Genomic DNA, 6,663 nt, shown 5'->3' on the forward strand with positions numbered 1-6,663 from the left:
ACATCATGAATCCGAACTCCCGTCGCTCATAAATGACAATAACAATTCCCGAAGAAGAGGGACTTCAGATTTAAGACGACAAAATTGAATAATATTTTAACCGTTTCTCTTGACGACATTTTACAAACCCGAGAATGATTTTTTTTTAAATAATTATTTAAGAGACAAATATTAAAACAAGACATTATAACTGCAAAAAACATCCTTTCATTAAGCCGTAACTAGAATCCTGATAACTAAAGTTGCCTTTTGAAAACTCAGAAGAACTTTTATCCCGTTAAATTTAATTTTTTTGAATAATAATAATAATAATTTACTTTATTTATCAACTAATGGCGTCAAATCGGACATAAAAATTTGCGATCGCTCTCTGGACTATAGAGAAAGACAAAAAAACTTTTATAGTAAGTTAAAATGTCAAAAGAAACTAGTCCACGAATTTCAAGCTACTGATACTTCGCGGTGACGTCATGGTCGGGGTGTTCTACGCGCATCTCTACGGTGAGATGTCGAGCCGTTACCGTGGTTACCGTGGTTAAAAGGTTTTTAGTTGGGGAAAAAATACAAAATGGATTTAAGCGACACCTCAAGTCCGATCGTGTTAAAACAAAGCTCTGATTGAAGTAGGACGACCAGAATTTCAAAATAAAAAACTGAGAAAAATTGAGACATCCACTTTTTTTTGGGGTTGGTAATAATAAAATTGTAAAACGAGAGCGTAATTAAGGAAAGTCGTTACGCACAGACCATTTGTGAGTCAGTATAGCCAAATTTTCTTCAAGTATAGCCAGTTTTTCTGTATTTTATCAAAACAAATGACGGTTTATGCTTCTTTTTACTGTTGGCAGGGATAAAATTTGTCAAAAATAGTTACAAATTTAGAGAAATCAGGGTGCGTTTGCATGATGACGGTCTGAACAGAAGATGCAAAAAGTGGCGTCACGTCTTCGCTTTTTATTCCGCGTTCAGACGAGTGTTTTCAGGAGGAAATCTGCGTACGAACAGTGACGCAAAGGTGTTTGGAATTCGATTGTGTGCGAAGTAAACTCGTACACGACCTGAGCAGATCTGACCAGAGTTTTGCGTCTTGGGCAGTGTAGAGGGAAACGCTACGGCGGAGCATAATCAACTTTTCCACTCTGGAGGGTGGTTTCAGATTTTTGCATTTTTAAGCCCCAAAAACACCATCACCGTTGAAACGAAAGACACTTCCGATTTCAGCGTTTCAGTATTTAGTTAAAAATGTGCTTGGAAATTCTAAAAATCAAAAAAATTACAGCTGAAAAATTCCTTAGTTTGGAAACGTGAAACAGATCCAGAAACAGAATATAACAAAGTAAAAGTACACTACATTTGAAGCCTTTTAAAACCTAAAAATCTGCGTGAAATACTTTTAATTTACTCTTTAAGTACATTTTTAAACAGTTGCTTTTATTTTTTTCATGTGATACTTTAACTTGTACTTATTATTTTGCTCCTGTAACAAAACTCTGGAGGGTGGTTTCAGATTTTTTCGTTTTTAAGCCCCAAAAACGCCATCTCCGTCTAAACGAAAGGCACTTTATATTTAACACTTTTATATTTAACACATTCATAATTACAAATACAATACAATACAATACAAATAAAAACAGCTAGGAAAATTTAATTCAGTTGTTTCTGTTGAAATTCCAGACCAAAAAATCTGCGTGAAATACTTAAGTTTACTTTTAAACAGTTGCTTTTATTTTTTTCATGTGATACTTTAACTTTTGCTCGTGTAACAAAATCGAGGATTTCTTCCACCACTGGACTTTTTAATCCCTTCGTAAACATGTCCGTGCGGCGAGCCTCTAATCTGTCCGCTGGCCCCCTGGTGGCGGCGTCGCGTCCCTGCAGCATCGACGAGTCCTACAAGTACGTGTTCCTGCCGGTGTGTTACTCGCTCACCTTCGTGTTCTCGCTGACGCTGAACTCGGTGGTGCTGGCGCGTTCGTGTCGGGTGAAGCGGCGCTGGACGACGTCGCTCACGTACATGGTGAACCTGGCGAGCACGGACCTGATGTACGGACTGTCCCTGCCCTTCCTCGTCCACTCCTACGTCCTCAGGGACCGCTGGGTCTTCGGGGACTTCATGTGTCGACTCGTCAGATTCCTCTTCTACTTCAACCTCTACTGCTCCATCTTCTTCCTCACCTGCATCTCCGTGCACAGGTGAGTCTGCAGCAGCCAATCACAGCGCACTTCAGTGATGTTAACCAATCACAGCGCACTTCAGTGATGTTAACCAATCACAGCACACTTCAGTGATGTTAACCAATCACAGCACACCTCAGCGATGTTAACCAATCACAGAGCACATGAGGTGACCTTCAAACTCTTCAAACTCACCTGTGTTGTTCTTGTCTCAGGTACCTGGGCATCTGTCACCCGATGAGGACCATGTCTCTGGAGAGTAAGCGCGTCGTCCGCCTCGTGTGCGCCCTCGTGTGGCTCGTGGTCTTCGCTCTCACCTGTCCTATTTTCCGCTTCGCTCAGACTGGCCTCCTGTCCCGCGCCCAGAGTTCGGACCAGGGCCAAGACCAGGATCTGAACCAGAGTCCAGACCAGAGTCCAGAGCAGGGCCTACAGCAGGACCTGACTCCAGCCCCACAGACCTGGTCCGGCCCAAACTCTTCGGAGCCGTATTTAAACTGTTGGGACGACGCCATTGACCGCGAGTTCGCCGACTACGTCCCCTACGGCGTGCTGCTGCACCTGCTCGGGTTCTTCGTGCCGTTCGTGGTCATCGCCTGGTGCTACTCGCAGGTCGTACGGACCATCTTCCGGACGCTGAGGTCGCCGCCCTCTTCTGTGGAGGAGGGCGTGGCCAGTGACACGGACGCGTCTCGTGAGCGTGCGTCCGTGTCCATCGCAGAGTCTCAGTACTCGCACTACATCCGCCGCCGCAGGAAGTCCATCAAAACCATCGTGACCATCACGCTGCTGTTCGCGCTCTGCTTTCTGCCCTTCCACGTGACGCGGACGCTCTTTCCTGCTCCTGAAGAGGTCAAAGGTCGGGGACTGCGGCGCCATTCGTGCCGTGTCCATCTGTTATAAGGTCACGCGTCCGTTGGCGTCGTGTAACGCCTGGCTCAACGCGCTGCTCTACTTCCTCACCGGGGACAAGGGCGCCCCCTGCTGCTGGGGCAGGTCCACGGTCACGCGGGAGGGAGCGCTCTGGTGGCCGCTGGCGATTCTGAAGAAGGACGCGATGGAGGAGGAGCCCGAGGAGAAGGTGGAGCGACAGGTGCACGGAGAGGAGTCCAAGTCGTCCAGGATCATCTTCTGAACACAAACACAAACACAAACAGATGTGGCAGATGTTTAAGCTGGATCTGGTTTGTGGAAGACGTCTCTGTCTCTGTGCCACTGCTGCTCCTCACATTTGCATTCAGACTTTTTTAGTTTGAGTGAAACACGGAAACATCTGGAAGGGCCAACAGGAGGCGCTATGGTGCAGGTACAGTCTCCTCACGGGTCAGATCTGTGGAGCAGCAGCTTCTGTTTTTATTCTCATTGTAACTTATAGAGTTATAATTTCTGAAGTTCAGAACAAAGATTTTAAATAATTTGATACAAAATCCTGTTTTTCTTCAGGATCATTTCAGGTTTTTTAAATACAGATTGTTTACAGACTTTTAGATTTACTTTTTATTTTACTAACAAATACTGTTCAAAAGATAAAGATGATTTGTGAGTCTCGTCTGCAGTTTCCTGTTCCGTCTCTCTCTTCCTCTCGTCTTCTGTGTATAATATTAAAGTTAAATATTGAGTTTGCTCTGGTGACTTCGTGCTGATGAAGCTCATTCCTCTCACTGAAGTCCAGAGTCCTGTTTGTCCCAAAATATTCCACAATGTTCTTTAACGTCTCTCGTGTTCCTGTGAAGCTAAACTGTGTCCACGTGAAGTTTAAAAACAATACACGACCGTCATAAATGTCTAAATATGAAATATAGAGATTTAAATGTAATTGCGTCTGTGTGTGAACCTGTCTGCGTCCTGTAGGTGGCGCCATGAACATGTGGATTAAAGCTGCAGTGTAACTTTTCTGGTTTAAGGTCTCGTCTCATTGCTTGATCAGAAAAGATGGTGAAGGACAGTATGATCTAACTCCTGAAGTTTGGGTTTAACTTTTTATTCCCTGGTCCCTGAAGGTTTGATCAGGTTTTGTTTTCACCCTGTGTGTCTGTGTGTTTGTCCACCCGCGATAATCCCGCCATTTATCGACTGATTGTCACCAAATTTGGTTCGTGAATGAAGCCCCCATGCCTGATGCTGCAAAAAAAGTTCGGTAAGGATCCGAGGTCATTTGAGGTCACACAGGTCAATTGAAAGGTCACGCCATTATAAAGTATAGGCAATTTCTGCAATTTCTGAACCATCTGCGACCTAAAATATTCACCCAATCATCACACAAGTTGGCCCACACATAACCGGGGCACACTGGATGTTACAGGTTGAAACTGGTCAAGGTCACCAAGGTCAAATATGTGTTTTTGGTCATAACTCCGCCAAGGATCGAGCTCGAGCAACGGGAGTGTCTCAAAATCTCCGAAAAATTATTATGTATTTATAATTCTGTGCATTTGTATTGTCAAATATGAATAATTTTCCAGATAATCACTAATTATGACAGTTCCTTTCTCATTCAGTATATGCCGTTAAAATTCTAATTGGAATGAAAATAATTTCCATTTCGGGCTGGGCAATATGGATCAAAAAATATATCTTGATATATTTTATTGTATCTCGATATACGATATATATCTCGGTATGTGTACAGAAAAAATAACCCCCCCAAAAAACAAATATGTAAAATTCCACAAGGTCTTTTTTTATTGAAGTTATTGTAGTATCGGCAGTTCATGTAGGAACAAAGTACTTCTGCCACATTAAAGATTACAAAAAATTCCTAATTACATAAATAAAAATTTTACTGTAAAATAAAAGAAATAAACATATTTCCTTCTTTTCATTCATAAATAAAACAACTCAACTCAAGCTCATCTTTTCATTAACTCTGTAACCATAGGATAACCACCTTCAGCAGAGGAAGATCAGGAGGTTCATTATTTTAACAGATCCATGTTCCTCACAGTGTAAAGAGCTGTGAGGTTTCCCACAATCCACTGCAGATCAAACCCAACGTTTCCAAACACTGTTGTACAAGTGACACTGCAGCAGATTCTTCATTAAAATCTTCTGCATAAATAAACTTTACATGACTAAACTTCACAACATATAAACCAAAACGACTCTAGAGCCACATCAGCCCGTTTGACATTATAATGTGTTTAATGCAGATTTGTGCACATGTTTATGTTTTACAGAAACAAATCTTAAAACCACATGGCTCATTTGCATAAACAGCTCGCTCCTTGTGCTGCTGATGCGGTTCAGCTTCTTTCAGACTAAAGGACACGACTCAGTGGAATATGAGTGTTCTCTCTGTGACAGGATGTGCTGCTGATGGTTTTGTCTGTAAATGATGGAAAAGGTTCATGGTGTTAGAAGCTTTTCACTTGGCACCAACTTTGGGCGTTCACGGCGGCAGTGAGGAGTGAATGAGACTCAAGCAGTAAAATTAGGGAGGCGGGGGTGACGGCAGAGAAGACAAACAAGCGAAGCGTGGAAATCAAGATTGGAACATAAGCATTATATCGATATATACGATACGTCAGAACAGCTAACATACATGAACATTCACACAGACAGTGGCTCCCTCTTTTCTGCTTCACTCAAGGAAAAACTAAAACACAACACTACCGACGCCAGTCCATCTTTTCCACAATCAGGGAATATCGAGTTTAAAAAATACCTCGATATCGCCCACCCCAATTTCCATTTCTTGTTTTTCTGGTGAAACACACACACTGATCTACAGTCACACAACTAACGCACACACAACTCATGAACAATGACATTTTGGTTCCACACTAGTAAACACAGACATTCTCATGTGTGACCAATATCACACTAATGTTCATGGGCCTGTACAGATACACACATTGCATTGTGAATATAATGATCATGTAATAGGCGAGTTTCATTGTTGACAAAAGCGCGCGTTGCATGCTGGGAATTATTTTGGTCGGCGGCAAGAAACACTAATTCAACATGATGGACGGAGCGAGAAAACACGTAAAGGGTACTGATCCCGGTTATTTATTTATTTATTTGGACCAAACCAAATTTCTGGTCAGAATCACCAACTACCTGGACAAATATTCACTTGGGTGATATCCACAATGACTTGGTGGAAACTCCTGGGCCATTCACAGCAGAAAAGATGAAAACCTCCAAGAGTCTGGATGTGTTGTTGAACTTGTTGGAGTCCACGGTTTGTTAGGATCATCTACGTTTGCTCTGCGGATGTTTGAAAGTCATTTAATTCTCCGTTAGTGGTTCTTTTCACTCAGAATATGAAAAAGACATTTTCCTTCTTCCGTGCTTCTATTTGTGCATCTGATAATGCAGCAGGAATTTACCATTATTGGGGATAAATACGCAAGGTTTCGCACTGTGTTTGACCGCTATCCTGTTTCTTGCCTCCGACCAACATATTTCCCACCATGCAACGCGGGCTTTTAATAACAATGACGTCAGCTGAAACTCGCCTATATGGGCTGGACTCCTCATGAA

At 42.6% G+C, this 6,663-nt stretch overlaps 1 pseudogene; it reads left to right on the forward strand.

Annotated features, from left to right (window-relative positions):
* The first annotated feature begins 1,813 nt into the window (after positions 1-1,813).
* Positions 1,814-3,991, forward strand: LOC110159845 (P2Y purinoceptor 3-like; annotated as a pseudogene).
* The last annotated feature ends 2,672 nt before the right edge of the window (positions 3,992-6,663 follow it).

Source organism: Boleophthalmus pectinirostris, unplaced genomic scaffold (assembly GCF_026225935.1).
Source record: "Boleophthalmus pectinirostris isolate CB_2022bp ecotype Guang Dong unplaced genomic scaffold, ASM2622593v1 HiC_scaffold_12, whole genome shotgun sequence".
NCBI lineage: Eukaryota > Metazoa > Chordata > Actinopteri > Gobiiformes > Gobiidae > Boleophthalmus > Boleophthalmus pectinirostris.